We start from the raw sequence: 8,844 nt of genomic DNA on the forward strand, positions 1-8,844 counted from the left end.
GTTCCCCACCCCAGCCGGCCCGCCAGCCTGCACGGCGCGGAGTAGGGTTTGACTCTCCTCCGCCACCACCGGCTGGCCACAGAGACTGACCATCTGGACCACTGGCCACACCCTGCTCTGGGGAGACACGCTCCGCCCCGGGTGCCCCCCCAACTCTGCAACCGCGGAGGCCGCAGGTGGGGGGGGTGGTGATCCGAGGCAGCCCTGGCGCGCGCATAGTGTCTGCGGGGAGCTGGCGTGGTCGGGGGTCTCACTCCTCCACCCCGACATCTGCTCCTACCCCTTCCCCACCACCACGTGCCTCCCAGAAGGTGTTTGGCTGGAGATGCCCCATCCTGGTTCCCCCATCGTCAGGGACAGAGATGATGTGCAAACCTCGGGGAGAGGAGAAGCTTAGCTGGGGAGATGCCCTGGGATCCTGGGATCGCGACCCTGTCCAGGCGGCAGCGTGGGGAACCTGCCCACCTCTCGGGTCTGGCCCTAGGATCCTCCCCAGAAACCCTGATGGCTCCTGGACTGCTCTAATTAAGGGCACTTCCTGCATCGGCCAGCAGGTGGGGGCCAGGAGGCCAGTAAGTCCTGGTGGAATTTACTGCCTGGCCCGGGGTGTGGGCTCAGCCCTGGGGAACCATCAGCATCGAGCGGCTCTGGTATTCCTCCCCCTCCCTCACCCCCACCCCTTGCCCAGCTCTGCTCTGAATTTGTCTGTCTTTCTGGCTAAAGCCACTATCATTCTCTTCCCTGGGAAACTGCAGCCACCTCCATGCTGGTCTTCCTGCTTCACTCCAGGAGGTGAAGTGGATAACCCCCTGCCAGTTTTCCACAGCATTTGGAATAAAATGCAAACTTCAGACCAAGATCCCTCCCAGTCCAGGTCCATCCCCATACTCATAATCTATTCTCCTCATAGAAGCCCAGGTGACTGTGCGTGTATGCGTGTGCTTGTGTGCGTAAGCTTTGCTATAGGCTGTGTGGGTTGCCTCTGATATGTGTGTGTGTGTGTGTGAGAGAGAGAGAGAGAGAGAGAGAGAGAGAAATCACCCCCCAGGGGGGAGCCACACTGCATTCCCTTCTCATCCATGCCTTCTATTCTCCTCTTGGGATTGTGGGCACACACACACATGTGCCCAGGGTGCTTTTCAAGCTGCCAGCAGTGGGACTCAAACTACAAAGTAAGCCATGTGAGATCTGGCACCTGGACTCTCACATGGCCAACTGTGGTTTGAGTTCTGGACCTGGTGACACCACACTACTGACTGGCCCTGTGGTGATATATTTTTTTTTTTCTTTTTGGAGAGGTTTTTGCTATAGGGTGCGTGCATTCGCCAGGAAGACAGAGAGAGTCAGAGAGACAGAAAGCGAGAAATCACCCCCCAGGGGGGATGGCCACGCCACAATCCCTTCCCCTCCATTCTCCTCTTGGGATCTTGGGCACGCACACACACAAACCTGGTGTGAGTTTAAGCCTCCGGGTGCAGGACTCAAACCACAGTCGACTACATGGGAGTCCAGCAACATAGCCATTACGCCAACTGCTGGTCCCCCCATGGTGATTCTTTTAAAAGAATTATTTTATTTTGTTTTGTTTTATTATTTTTAATTTGACCAGAGAGAAACAGAGAGAGAGAGAGAAAGTGAGAAAGCAAGCCACCAGCCAAGGACACAAATCTCCATCAGCTGTGGGGCAGTCCAGCCTTAACCACTCTGCCACCTGCCAACCCCCTGACGTGATCTTTTAAAAAATGAAACACTTCACTTCTCAGCTTAAATAACTCCTTGTCAGTTTTCCGTGGCATTTGGAATAAAATGCAAACTCCGGACCATTATCCCTCGCAGTCCAGATGCCCTGCTCTGTCACTCCAACTTCCAACTTCGTCTTTCATTGCAAGCTGGTTTGCATGTTATACTCCATACCAGTATGGAAGTCACTAGCTACGGGACAGAGGGCTGCGCTGAAGTTCGCTGCTGCCGCTGGAGCCACTCCTAGTGCTGGTCCTTCACTCCTGGAACCTTCACTAACCAGATCCAGGCGGCCTTCCTGGAGCCGCGTCTTCTGGTGGTGACTGATCCCAGGGCCAACCCCCAGCCTCTCACAGAGGCGTCTTGTTAATCCACCTCCCATTGCCCTGTGCACACAGATTCCCCTCTGCACTGTGTGGACATCGCCATCCCAGGCAACAACAAGGGAGCTCACTCAGTAGGTCCAATGCGGTGGATGCTGGCCAGGGAGGTGCTGCGCATGTATGGCACCATCTCCCGTGAGCGCCCGTGGGAGGTCAGGCCTGAGCTCTACTTCTGCAGAGATCCTGAAGAGATTGAAGAGGAGGAGCAGGCTGCAGCTGAAAAGGCTGTGACCAAGGAGGAATGTCGGGGTGAACGGACTGCTCCAGCTCCTGAGTTGACTGCTGCTCAGCCTGAGGTCGCAGACTGGTCTGAAGGCATGCAGGTGCCCTCTGTGCCCACCCGGCAGCTCCCTACTGAGGACTGGAGTGCTCAGCCTCCACCAAAGACTGGCCTGCAACCCCCACTGCTCAGGCCACTGAATGGGTGGGAACAACCCCTGAGTGGTCTTAAGTCTGCTCTTCACAGACTCTTATACAAAGTGGAAATAAGGTTGGTTAGGAAAATAAACAACAGTTTATAAAATAAAGTAAATAAAATAAAATAAATGAAATAAAAGATCACTTCCAGGTAGAGTAGTGGTTAAGGCACTGGGCTCCCACATGGGCTCCCACATGACCAACTGCAGTTCGAGTCCTGGATCTGGTGGCTTGCTTTCTCACTTTCCTTCCCTGTCTCTCTCTGGTCAAATTTAAAGAAAGAAAGAAAGAAAGAAAGAAAGAAAGAAAGAAAGAAAGAAAGAAAGAAAAGATAAATAAAATTAAAATAAATAATTCTAAAAAAAAAAAAAATCACAGGCTGTCCACATAGGAATCAGATCCCATATGGCTGACCACAATTCAAATCCTGGCCTCAGCAGGTTGAAAAATGTATTGGACATGTGAGCCTACAATCCTGACAGGATGGAGAAACAAAGAGATTGTGGTGTGACTATGCCCCATTAAGGGTGCTTTCTCCCCATTTCTCTCTGTCTCTTTCTTGAAAAACATGCCAGGTGCATGTGCATGCACGCCCAAAACCCTGAGAGAAGAATATGTGGTCAGAGAGAAGAATGCGTGACCAGAATGTGATTTGGTGTGGCCATACATCCTGCAGGGCAATTTTTCACTTCTCCTCTCTCTGTCTCTCTCCAGCAAGTACAAATTTGTCCTATAACAAATTTTTTTTAAAAAGTTGGGGAACCAGCAGGTAGTGTGGTGGTTGGGGCACTGGGCTCCCACATGGCCAACTACAGTTTGAGTTTTGAAGCTGGTGGCTTGCTTTCTCACTTTCCCTCTCTCTCAGTCTGTCTTTCTCTGGGGATTGTTCATACCCTATAGCAAATTTAAATTTAATAATAATAACAATGAATTTTAAAACTGAAAAAAGAAAAGTTAAGGCCATCAGGTGGCATGGTGGTTAGGGCTCTGGATTCCCATAGGGCCAACTGCAGTTTGAGTCCTGGACCTTGTGGTTTTTTTTCCTCACTTTCTCTCTCTCTGGTGAACACACATACCCTATAGCAAATTAAATAATAATAAAGAAAGAAAGAAAATTAAGTAATTATTTTTAATTAAATAAATTGTTAAAGAATTGTTTTATTTAACTTTATTTAATTATTGATTTTTTAAAATTTATTTTAATTTGACCAGAGAGGGACAGTGCAAGAGAGAGAGGGGGAAAGTGAGAGAGCAAGCCGCCAGGTCTGGGACTGAAACCATAGTCAATCATGTGGGAGTCCAGTGTCCTTAACTACCATGCTCCCTCTAGCCCCAAAATTAAATAAAATTTAAAAGTTGACCCCAAAAAAAGTCCTCTTAGAACCAGCAGTTGGCATAATGGCTATGTTGCTGGACTCCCATCTAGTCGACCACAGTTCGAGTCCTGGTCCCAGTGGCTGAAGCTTACACCAGGTGCGCATGTGCACGTGCGTGCATGCCCAAGATCCCGAGGGGAGAATGGAGGAGAAGGGATTGCGGTGTGGCCATCCCTCCAGGGGGTGATTTCTCGCTTTCTGTCTCTCTGTCTCTCTCTGTCTTTCTGGCAAGCGCAAACACTCTGTAGCAAAACCTTTCAAAAAAAAAAAAAAAAAGTCCTCTTTACAGGGAAGAGGGAAATGAACCAAATAGGGAAGCAAGACTTCCTCAGTTTGAATGCCACTGGATTTGTATTTCGAGACGTTTCATTCAGTCCAGTTCCCATGCATAGAAAATCTCCCCCACATACCCTTTATACCATATCTTTCCCACTGTACTTTCTGTCACACTTTGTAGCTTTTTTTTTTTTTTTAAGAATTATTCTATTTAACTTTATTTACTTGCTTATTTTTAAATTTTACCAGAGAGATTTTTTTGACTAAAGAGGGACAGAGTGAGAGAGAGAGAGGGAAAGTGAAAAAGCAAGCCACCAGGTCTGGGACACGAACCATGGTTGACCATGTGGGAGTCCGGGGAGGCCCTGCCAGTCCCACACTGTAATTTCTCGTGAATGTTTCTTATCTTTCATTTGAATTTAATTTCAGATACTATAGATTTTTAATTAACCAAGAGAGAATGACACGCACACAAAAAAGTGTAGCAGATGTGTCTTCTCTAAAAGGGAAATACAGTCAGGGATGGGATAGTGACCTCCTTTACAATGGGTATCCTTTGTATTATTTCCATTCTTACTATTGACTTTAAAAAATAAATATGACAGGGCCAGTGGGTGGCGTGGTGGTTAAAGCGCTAGAAACTCCCACATAAACAAACACAGTTCGAGTCCCAGACCTCGAGGCTTGCTTTCTCATTTTCCCTCTCTCTCTCTGTCTCTCTCTGTTCAAATTAAATAAATAATTATTATATAAATAAATAAATATGACAGGATGTAGTAGGTACTATGATGGTTAAGGTGTTGGACTCCTACATGGCCAACTGCAGTTCCAGTCCCAGACCTAGTGGCTTGAAAACCTTGCCAGGTTCATGCATGCCCAAAATCCCATGTGGAGAATGGAGGAGAAGGGATTGAGGCATGGCCATTCCCCCGAGGGGTGATTTCTCACTTTTCTTCTTGCTGTCTCTCTCTCTCCTCTCTGGCAAGTGTACACACTACATGGCAGAAACCTTGGGGGGGGGGAACAAAAAATATCTTTAAATAAATAAACACACATGGAACCAGCTGGTGGCATGGTGGTTAAGATGGCTGAATCCCACGGGGCCTCCTCCATAGTTCAAGTTCCAGACCTGGTAGCTTAAACACACTAGTGGGTGTGTGTACGTGCCCAAAATCCTGAGAGATGGAGGAGCGGGGATAGCACCATGGCCATCTTCACTGGGAGGTGCTTTCTCATTTCCTCTCTCTGTCTCTCTCTCTGTCTTTCTGGCAAGCACACAAGCCTTACAGCAAAAACAAAAAGCAAAAAAATCATACATACAATCAGATGTCCAATGACCTTTTCTTTTTTTTAAGAAAGTTTTTTTTGCTATAGGGCTTGTGTGTTCACAGGAGAGACAGAGAGACAGAAAGAAAGTGAGAAATCATTCCCAAGGAGGGATGGCCAAGCTGCAATCCCTTCTCCTCCATTCTCTTCTTGGGATTTTGGGCATGTACACACACGTGTCTGGTGTGAATTTTAAGCTGCCGAGTCTGGGACTCAAAATGTGATTGACTATGTGGGAGTCCAGTGAAGTAAACATTATACCAACTGCTGATCCCTCCAACGACCTGCTTAATAAAGACAAAAACTGTTTACAAAAATGGCATTTTACACGTTGACAGAAATAAGAGAATCAAGCCCTAGCCAGAAAGACCAGAACTGCAAAGATCTGTTTGAGCCACTCCTCACTTGTGAAGAGTCTCCGACCAGATCTGAATTCCAGAGAACAGGAGACAGCTAGCCAGTGCGTGTGGTCGGGACTGACACCCTGGAGGCCTCTGGGGTGCCTTTCTCATCTGGGAGCACACAGAAAACAAGCAGAAAGAGGTGAACCAGCTGCTGCAGGAATTTGAGAAGTGTCAGGACCTCCCTGTGCCTGGTCTGCTTCATCAGACAGCGGGCCCAGGCACTGTTTCCACCAGCTGCAAGCCGTCTCCTGGAGCTTCCTTCTGTTAATACTTGTTCCTGACACTCGTTTTTCCTTTTGAATATTCTGTCAGTAGAACATGATATTACCCAAATAAATTGTACATACAAATTAAGATAAATTGTACATAAATGCCAGATTAAAAGCAAACCTTGGGGCCGGCAGGTGGCGTGGTGGTTAAGGTGCTGGACTCCCACATGGCCCACTGCGGTATGAATCCTGGACATGGTGGCTTTCTCTCTCTCTCTTTCTCTTCATATCTCTCTAGTTAAGTTGAAAAATAGAAATAAATAAAATTAAATAAAAAAAATTTTTTGGAGAGGTTTCTGCTATAGGGTGCGTACGCTTGCCAGACAGAGAAAGAGACAGAAAGCGAGAAATCACCCCCTAGAGTGGATGGCCACGCCGCAATCCCTTCTCCACTCTCCTCTCAGGATCTTGGGCACGCACGCACACGCACATGCACCCGGTGTGAGTTTAAGCCACGGGGTCTGGGACTTCAGCCACGGTCGACTACATGGGAGTCCAGTGACATAGCCATTATGCTAACTGCTTGTCCCTAAATAAATAATTATTAAAAAGAAAGAAAGAAAGAAGCTGGGGCCAGCCAGTGGTCTCGTGGTTAAGTCTGCTGGATCCCACATGGCCTACTATGCGGTTCGAGTCCCAGATCTAGCACCTTAAAAATCATGCTAGGTGCATATATCTGTGTGCCCAAAATCCAGATAGGAGGATGGAGAAGAGGGTATGGTTTGGCCATCTCCCTGCGGGTGATTTCTCACTTTCTCTCTCACTGTCAAGTACATACACCCTAATAGCAAAGTAAGAAAAAGGAAAAAAGGAGAAAAGAAAAACACACCAGGGGACCAGCAGTTAGCGTAATGGCTATGTCGTTGGATTCCCACGTAGTCAACCGCGGTTCACGCCCTGGACCCGGTGGCTTAAAACTCACGCCGGGCGCGTGTGCGTGCGTGCCCAAGATCCCGAGAGGAGAATGGAGGAGAAGGGATTGCGGCGTGACCATCCCCCCTGGGGGGTGATTTCTCGCTTTCTGTCTCTATGTCTCTGTCTGTCTGGCGCGCGCACATGCCCTATAGCAAAAAAAACCTCTCAAAAAAAAAAAAAAAGAAAAGAAAACACCAGGTACATGTGCACACTTGACCAAAGAAAAGTCCCCAAAAGAGGGGGAAATAGAGAAGGGATTGTGCTGTGACCATTCCCCAAGGTGAGGGGTATTTTCTCACTCTCTCTTTCCTTCTGCAGTGAGTATACGCACCCTCTGGTTAAAAAAATTTTTTTTTACTATAGGGTACATGCACTGGCCAAAAAGACAGAGAGAGACAGAAAGACAGAAAGTGAGAAATCACCCCGCCCCCAAGGTAGGATGGTCACGCAGCAATCCTTTCTCCTCCATTCTCTTCTCGGGATCTTGGGCACGCATACACACATGCCTAGCATGAGTTTAAGCCACCAGGTCCAGGACTTGAACTGTGGTCGACTGCACAGGAGAGGGGCTAGCAGGTGGCATGGAGGTTAAGATACTGGACTCCCACGTGGCCCATCGCAGTTCAGGTCCCAGGCCTGAACTTGTGGTTTGAAAATCACACCAGGCGCATGTGCGAGCATGTCCAAAATCTCAGGAGAACGGAGAAGGATTGCAGCGAAGCCATCCCCTTAGGGGGGATCTCTCATTTTCCCTCTCACTGTCTCTCTCCTGCAGATGTACGTGCCCTATGGCAAAAGCCTTTAAAGATAATAGAGGACGGAAGGGACAAATTTAATAAGCTGCACAAGCTCCCTTGAGCACAGGAAACTCAGGCTATGGAGAAAAAAAACACAGGAGTGGGACCAGCAGTTGGCATAATGGTCATGTCGCTAGACTCCCATGTAGTCAACCACGGTTCAAGTCCCAGACCCGGTGGCTTAAAATCACGCCAGGTACATGTATGTGCGTGCCCAAGATCCTGAGAGGAGAATGGAGGAGAAGGGATTGCAGCGTGACCACCCCCCCCCCCCCAGGTGATTTCTTGCTTTCTGTCTCTGTCTCTCTGTCTCTGTCTTTCTTGTGAGCACTCAAAAAAAAAAAAAAAAAACAATCCAGGAGCTGGGCCATAGACAAGGCCAGGGACCCCTAGAATGTCACTGAGTCTGAGGACGGGCGCCTCCTGGAGAAGCAAGGGGCCAAAGTCCAGACGGCTGGGAGAATTCTCGCTCTCACAGAAAACTGGCTGCCCCTTCCCACCCCACCCCAGGGACCCCAGAGGCCACAGCTCAGCCCGGCGGATGTTCGGCCTCTCTCTCAGGCCCCAGAATAGACACAGCCATGCACCAGGCCAAATCTGGGAGCGGACCCAAGACCCTGTCTCTCTGGGGAATGTCCCCAATTTAGGCTGAATCGGGTCGTTCCCAACAGCCTCCACGCCAGAGGGGGACACCTGGTTTCGCCAGTGAAGAAAGAGATGTCAATCATCCGGGGTCACAAAATAGAGTCCAGGCAAAGACAGGACAGAGAGAGGACGCGCTGGTCACAGGACAGAGAAGAGCGTGGCAGACTGAGGCGGAGAGAGCCAGAGACCGGGCAGCTCCGAACCTGTGACCCGGACGAGGACAAGGACCGCGCGGGCTGGGGCGGCCTGGGGTGGCCTGGGCCAGGGAGCCGCGGGCAGAGCCCGGGCTGGGGCGG

The 8,844-nt window shown here is 49.1% G+C and overlaps 1 pseudogene; it reads left to right on the plus strand.

The window, feature by feature from the left end:
* The first annotated feature begins 1,841 nt into the window (after positions 1–1,841).
* On the plus strand, positions 1,842–2,589 carry LOC102501552 (40S ribosomal protein SA pseudogene; annotated as a pseudogene).
* The last annotated feature ends 6,255 nt before the right edge of the window (positions 2,590–8,844 follow it).

The sequence above is a fragment of the Tupaia chinensis genome, unplaced genomic scaffold, assembly GCF_000334495.1.
Source record: "Tupaia chinensis unplaced genomic scaffold, TupChi_1.0 Scaffold000365_1, whole genome shotgun sequence".
Taxonomy (NCBI): Eukaryota; Metazoa; Chordata; class Mammalia; order Scandentia; family Tupaiidae; genus Tupaia; species Tupaia belangeri.